We start from the raw sequence: 8,418 nt of genomic DNA, 5'->3' as shown, positions 1-8,418 counted from the left end.
TCTAATGAATAAAGTAACAGATTGTCTAGAAAACATAAGATGTGTCCTGCACAGGACACAGAGCAACCCATCGAGAGAGCTCGGTCCATGTAGAACTGGCCTTCAAACCTAAAACCTAACAATTCAAAATCCATGGGATGCACAGGGAGCAAACGAAATGCTGACTTAATGTCACATTTAACTAGCTCATCACCTAAACCAAAGTTCCTAACTTGTCCACAGTGTCAAAAAAAGTGTAATGAACTGTACACAATTCATGGGGGATCATACCATGGGGTAAGACAAATGCTGAATAATCTGAAACTCACCCATCACTTTTTTAGGAACAACACCTAAGGGGCACACCCTCAAATTATGGGTAGAAGGAGAGGCAAAGGGTCTCAACACACAACCCTCAGCAACCTCTTTAGCAATCTGTTGCCTAACAAATTGTTCCATTTCCCTAAAAGACTTTAAATTGCTAGCTAAAAAGGACATTGGGTGCCTTGAAAAGGAATACAAAAACCCTCATGGAAACCACTTAGCAAATAATGGGCCGTCCCCAAATCTGGATAAGATGAAAGCAGCTGCTGAAGAACCCCAAACTTCATTGGGCCTTTTGAAGATGGAGGATTTCTGCTGGAATTTTTATTACAGTGGAACCTCGCCATACGCGGGGGATCCGTTTCGGATCCCGCCGCGTATGGCGATTTCCGCCTATGCTCGAGCCCCATTGTTTCCAATGGGGCTCGTGCGCGGCGGTGCGGCGGCACGCGAGGCGCAACGGGTGCGCGCGCCCATTCAATTGAATGGGACGCGCCACCCCTTCCGCCCCGGGCGCACCCGCAGCTTTGAGCGCCTATGCTCAAAGCCGCCTATAAAAAGACCGCGTATGCGGAGGCGCCACTGTATTTTGTTATTATTTGCTGAACCTCGACTGAACTCAACCCTTGGTACAACTCCGAAAGGAAAACTTAACATTTGTGATTGTATTTGCAAACTTTATGGTTGCAAACACCCTGAAAATTAAATTCCCAACAAAGGAGTTTTTGCTGCTCATCTGAATAATTTTGAGTCTGTGAAGCAGAAGGACCACCCAATTTCTATACAAGATGACCACTATGGGTGCACTTACCCTGGATTGGGTGGGCTGGTGTCATAAGCTGTATCCACAGTTGAAAATGAAACATGTTCTAGTGCATAGTGGGATGTAAGGCTGCCCTCATTCAAAAGTCTTCATGATATAACAGCCATTCAGGGCTGGCATAATCAATGTAAGCCCTTTGTCCACATACTGGATCAGAGCAGCAGCACAACTAGGTTGCACTTTAGCTATGACCCTGGCATAAATGTGAAAACCATTAAGTCAATTGGAAAAGTTTCATTCTACCTTCCTGCTATGCAATTTCTCTTTCTCCTTGTCATCCAGCTCATCTTTTTCTTTTTTTTTTCTAGTTCACAATATAACAAAGTGAAAACATCTATGTAATCTTCTTACAGTATCCTATCAATATTGGACTGCAACAGATGATCACACAGAAGGAGAGAAATCTCTCCAAATGGAATGTTAGAAGAAGACACACCAGCATAACCAGGTTGAAATTGAGGCATACCCCAATACAGATAAAAAGAAGTCCACAATGGTAGGGAAGACTGGAATGAAGGTGCTAACCATTGTCCCTAAGGAGTCTGGGCAACGGGCCAACCGAGCTGCATTGAGGACCCTGACATCCCAGATCCTCCCTTGTCACACCCTTATCCCTAACCGTTGGATCAACATATGGCTGAGGATGAGCTGGGAAACCCCAAGGCCAAGAATAGCCTGGAGGAGGGGCAGCGACTCTTCTTGAGGCAATAACACTAACACGATTAGATGGCTTCATGTGGTTCAGCCTGTGCTACAGCCATGGCTTCTTGGCTCATAGGTGATTGGACCACCTGCATAGAAGACACTCCAATGCCTGACTGATCCTGTTGCAAGGCAAAGATAGAAGATTTGATTTCTTGATAAAGCCTAGCGAACCTAGAATGTTTAGAAACCTTAGTAGATCTAGAAGACTGAGAAGAAGGGGGAGTGGATGCAAATGCACCCCATGGGCTTCTTCAAGTGCCTTAATTCTAGCCAACACCTCCTCTACATCATTGTCATTAGACTCATCACTAGAAGAAGACTGCTCCAGTATTGGCTGTTTAGCAGGTTTAACAGATCTCTTTACCTTGGGACCTTGTTTTCTCCTTTTTAAGAGCCATTATAACAAAGCAACCTAGAAGAGATAACGAGCTAAATCAATGTGTATAACTATAGCTGAATCAATGGGTCCAATAAACAAGGAACAATTACAACAACAACAACAACAACAATAATATCAACAAGAATAAGATCAACAGAGAAGGCACCTGAAAACAGGGAGGGGTGACTTAATCCAAAATACAACGTAGAGCAAGATAAACAACCCACCCCAAGGAGGTGGGGAGCAAGTGGGATAACAACAGCTAACTGAGCCTCTGTAACCCTTTGAAAAAATGCTAACTGGCGACTGCAGTAGAAAAATTAACTATAAAAGCACCAAACTCTCAAAATAGGAGGGGAGGCAACTATAAACTCCTAGCTACCCCAAGCACAAAGAAATAATGGAATGTAGAGGAAATCCTGCATTTGAACCTGAGACCAAGAGGCTGCACACCAGATACACCCAAGCTAAGCCACCATGCTCCTCAGGGGTCCACCAGAGCAAAGCAAGCTGGTGGGGTGGGGGGGAGAGAGAATCAAAAGCCCAAACAACCCACTAGGGGCCTGGGATGGGATGCAGTCAGACAGGGCAGGGCTAATTCACTGTCTAAACTAAGGCCTGTTACAGACTGCCAAAATAAAGCTGCTTCAGGTCTCTTTGGAGGTATGCTATTTAAATGATGCATGGGTCCTAAGAGTCCGGAGGTCACACCAAAGCTACACTCCATTCCTAAGCACTGGAGTGCAGCTTTGGTGCAGCTTCCTAAGATTTGTTCCTTATAACTGACCTCCAGAATCCAGAATTTTGGTCAGAGAATTGCATCATCTAATTTTCTTTCTCAAAATCTTTCAGCAGGTGAGAATCAAGCTAAACCAAAAGTATCAGTGAGATGCCTCGAGAAGGAGGAAAACAGCTCAAGCACTTGGTTCAAGCACATTCCACCCAGAGAATGACTACCTTTAAATTTGGATTCATTTTTAAAGTATCTCAGGTAAGCAAATGAGCATGACATCAGCAAGCTTTCTAAAATAAACATATTTCTTCATACAAACTAGCTCTTTCTGGACTTCCTAACAGCCATTATCAAACACTTGGTTTAACAAAATGTCTCAGAGAAGTGCTCATTTAATAATAAAAAACCATACTGAAGCATTAGGTCAATTGACCTCGCCCTAAAGATAACATTCACTACCAATGATATTTCTTGATTATAAAACATTCTTTACCATTATAATATGGTACATGCACAGAGAGACAAAATCTTGGGGTGGGGTAGGTTTTTGTTGTGTACCAATGATTTTATCAGTAATCTTATAAAATGGCCTTACTGGACTTCAGTATAGGTGGTAACTACAGGACTTTCACAGAGGGCTTTTCAGCTCACCCTTCTATGTCTGTGGCTAGAAAGATTCTAACCCTCTCTTCTTCCTCCCCGGTTTTGTTATGCTGTTGATAAGGAAAGAAAAACAATAACAGTTGATATCACATAAACCACTGAAATAAATTCAGTGCTTCACAAAATTCTAATTAGCTTTTTTCAAGTTCTTGCAATGGGATATGCTATGTTTTTATAATCTGCTGCCACTATGTGATAGCTGAGGATAGCTGATCCATCACCATAAATTGGGTCAAGAAAAAGAAAAGAGAGCCTATAACAACACTTGCAGTGCAACAGAGTTTTAGATGCCTCTGTGTATGACAAAATCTAAGCAGCTGTAGCACATGAACTGGAGACTCTCCATTCCTTACATGCTGCTTTTCATAGTAAGGATGACTGAGCAATAGCTTCCCTTAAGAACAACCTTAAGAACCATACAGCTATCAGAAAAAAAGGTGTGGAAGATTGGATAGATAAGAATCAGAGTTAGGGACAGAACAGATGGCCCTTAAAATATGCCTTCAAGGTGTCATCAGAATGTGGCATTTACATGGATTTAGTGTTTATTTGTTTAAGGAATTTGTTTATTGTCTCTGGACTCACCAGGACCTCTGAGGTGATACACAATTAATAAAAACACATACAACATTACATAAATAGCTGAAAACCAATTAAAAACACTCCAAAACACCTCTTTAAATATTAGCTCTAAAACCAGGCAATTAAAAATAGTTTTAAAAAAAGCCTGAGCAAAATATCCCTAATTTAAGAATCAAAGGCCAATGAAATAGCATATTCTTTATCATCTGCTGAAAACTCAGAAACCAGTGAAACCAGTATGAGCTACCTTGTCAGTAGTTCCACAGTCAGTGTGCTGATACATAAAAGTCCCTGTCATGTGTACATACAACATGATAGGGTTTCTGGCAGAGATCTTAGAGCTTGACTTTCCTTTAACCTTCTACCTGATTCTTGTAAACAGAAATGCTAGGAACTGAACCTGGGATCTTCTGCATGCAAAACATGCATTTGATCCATGTCCCTTCCCACAGAGCTATGTTACTCCTATGTTACTTATCATAACCACAAGATAATAAAAACATCCAGACATTTCACAATGGGTCTTGAAGAACACTTGTCTAGTCAGACAAATTGTCTTCTTCATTTGCCAGACTTACCTTTGGTATGACAACATATGAAATTGTTAAAAGCCATTAGGCTGCCAGGGAGCTTGTAAATCCTGTTAACATCATCTGAAAGAATAATTTAGCAATTGTGTTTCCTTTTAAAATTAAAAAAGAGAGGGATGATGTTCCCCCAGGGTACTATTCAGTTGCTTAAACAGAAGCTGTTAAATGATAGTGAAGTTAAAATAGCATTTAGAGAAAGTGGTAGTTTTTGAGAAAAGAAAGAGTTTTGTACCTGATCCCAAAACAACCACCCAATCAAAATATTTTGCTATTTATATAACATTTAAAAATAAAGTCATTGGCTTCAACTGTCTTAAAGGTACATGTTTCTAGGAAAGCTACTGAAGTTGAAGTCTGTATCTATCTAGACAAATAAGTAGAGGAATGTTTAAAAATCACAATGAACAAGGTTTGCTGATCAGAGATAACATTATTCCTTTGCTTACATATCCCAGTCAAGCACAGCCAAAGACTAAAAATCATTTCATAGAAAGGCAGAAGGGTTTTGAAACAAAAACACTCTTTTAAATTTAATTCTCATTTGAAACTCACAGTGTATTATTAAATAAAAGGCATTAAGGCTTAATTCCATCTAGTTTTGACATTTTAAACATAATAATGAATTTTGGTTGCTTAGTCCCTTCTGACCTGATTTTGGTCTTTCCTTTATTTTTTTAAAACAACTTGCATTTCTTTTATTTTAATGCAAGTTTTCTATTCCACATTAATTTGTTACAATGGAACTGATCAATTAACTTGAGAAAACTCTTATGTAGTGGTGATTCAATCATACAACAAGTATAATTTAATAGAAATGGTGCTTTATACATTGATTTTTCCAACTGCTCTATAGAATTAGTGTCACTAAAGAAGCCAGCCAAGCTGAACTAACTATATTAAGCATTTCTGCAATTTATCTCTTTGTATAATGAAGAGTAAATGATATAATGACCAACAAGATTAATGTTAGAACAAACACGATAGTTAGAGCCACTCTGCACAAGTCCAACTCAAGATGCTTCAGAGTAACCAGTAATTTGGAATGTGTAATAGGCATGCTATTTGGATTTCAAAGAAAGTATATAGACATATATTTAGGCTATAACAATATTTTAGCTGAGGATATGCTGGGCTTTTTACATTAGTGCTGCTAGTTGAATTTTAATGGGCACTCTAGAGAAGCCTAAATGGTATAAAATCAATGTTTTTCATAAGCTTGCTTCACTAATTAGGAGACTTAGTTTATGAAGAAATGTGCCCTATTCACAAAATGTTAGTCATGATTCTACATTGTAAAATGATCACATTTGTCACACTAATATTACTGCTTCTTTTACTGGAGATAAAGTAAGCATTAGGAATAATACAACTAGAGAAAGCACAGTTGCATGCATCTTCATAGAATTTACTTTACTGAGACTAGGTGGAATGTTTTGTTCCAATTTACAACATATTGCTTCATGACAGTTGTACTCCAGAATTTCCCACATGATGGGTGCAGTAGTAACTTCACCTTGCTCCCATATCATAGGGCTTGTCTCATTTGCTTGATCTATTGGATCCTAGACACCTAATGTCTCATTCAAAGAAAGTAAGATATAAGTTAAATAAATAAATATATATGAAAATAAACTGCTACATATGTCCAGCCTAGTGTCTCATGTTTACTTTGCTTCAAAATGGGAAAACACATCAGCTTTTCTTTCTACAATATTTAAATTTGTTAAGCCTCACGTTCTTCCCACGACTCAAATTGGGGCACATGTGGCTTTTTTAAAAAGTTAGAACCAAAAAAAAAAAAAAAAAAATTGACACAAAGTTCTCATTCATTTCCAATCTTGCTTTCTTCTCATAACAGTCCAGAAGAATAGTCCTTTCAATAATTTACAAAATATTCTTATCCCTGCCAGATGATAAAGCAGTCAAAGTTCCAGGCTCTTCCTATGAGAAAGAAAATTCAGGGGTTAAAAATGATCACCGGGACTATAGTTTTTCTGTGGGTTTTTCAGGCTATGTGGCCATGTTCTAGAAGAGTTTATTGCTGCTGAAATTTCACCAGCATCTGTGGCTGGCATCTTCAGAGAATGCTGGCCTACAAGAGAGCTGGATATATATAAGGGGAAGGGGAAACAGGTAAACACTCTTCTCCTAACCAATCTAAGGGAAACTAGAGGGATGTAGCTAAGCTTAAGGAGCTCTGAGACTAAAACACACATGGATTTTCTCACCCTCTGATGTGGAGAAGATGACTGGAGACTGGGGAAGGTCAAAGAGAGAACACTAAGAAAGGGAAGGTCAAAGAAAGAGAGATTTTTATCTGTGTATCTCTGTTTTTAAGGTATTTCTAACTTGGGGTAGGAATCCTAAGAGTGAAGGGAACACATCTGAGTCGGGCAAACATGACCTCAACATGTGCTTGCAAGGACAGAGGTGAAGTGACCTTCAGGTTCTGATAATGACAAATAAGTGGTCTGAGCAATACCATACAATGTGATTGATTACACAAGACAAATATTCAGTTAATATAGCCATTCATTCTTGTTTAAATCAGGAGTGTTTGCCAACCTCTGTTAAGGCAGCACAATACCTCAGCATAGGGGGTATATCAATCTGAGCCAATTTGGCAGGATCTCCATTCTGTCGAAGTGAACAAAATAGTTAAGCCTTGATTGCTCTCACTTAGTGAAATGGTTTCCTACCCAGCAGGGGGGAAGGGGTGACAGAATTTTTCAGGTTGCAATTTGGCTTGGTTTTTCCTAAGATGGACAAAGTGTCTGGGCTGCAGCAGCCCTAGGCTGTCCATTATGAATTTTTAACAATTTGTGCAGGCTTTGGCAACAGACAGTTTTCCTGTCTTATGCATCAAAGTCTAATATATTTATTGAGCATATCTCATTACAGTTTAGATTACACTCTATGGGAGGAACAGTAATAGTTCTATTTGACTCAGGGGCTCTACTGACTGCTCCTTTTCATGCCGGATCAGGGCTGCAGCTACCTCACACCACAGCCCCAATCAGACTTTCAAGAGTGCAAAAAGGAGTCTCGAAAAGTGACTCCTTTTTGAGCGTTTGAAAAGGTGCCATAGCTGCAGTGGCACAGCTATATGGCACACCTTCAGAGCTGCATCATCTGGACACACCATGATGCCAGGCACCATCTGGAATGGCACACAGTGTCAGGGCATCCTGGGGGGCAGGACACTGCACCCTGACTCTGCCCCCAGGCTGACTTTTCAGGCCAGTCTATAAAGGCCCTAGGTTGGTAGATAATGTTCAGTATCACAGACAAATTTGAATCTTGGCCCAGATTGTAGGCTTGATTTTTCAGCATGAGTTTCATCATATTCAAAAGAAGTTTTACTCTAAGTTGTTTCACACTACTGACCAAAGAGAGAAAGTAATGGATCAATCCCATTTGCTGTTTGCTTGTCTATTGTTGTTTGTTTTTATGTATTGTTTAAATTGTTATTTATCTTTTAACATGTTTTAAAGTGTAAAATGTTTAATTCTATTTTTAGGGAGGGAGGGTTGGGGGATATGATTTCTATAATTTTTAATGCTGTAAGCCAGAGTGCAGATGGAGTGGGATATTATTATTATTATTATTATTATTATTATTATTATTATTATTATTATTA

Source organism: Sceloporus undulatus, chromosome 2, assembly GCF_019175285.1.
Source record: "Sceloporus undulatus isolate JIND9_A2432 ecotype Alabama chromosome 2, SceUnd_v1.1, whole genome shotgun sequence".
Taxonomy (NCBI): domain Eukaryota; kingdom Metazoa; phylum Chordata; class Lepidosauria; order Squamata; family Phrynosomatidae; genus Sceloporus; species Sceloporus undulatus.
Note: the sequence above shows the minus strand (reverse complement) of the source record.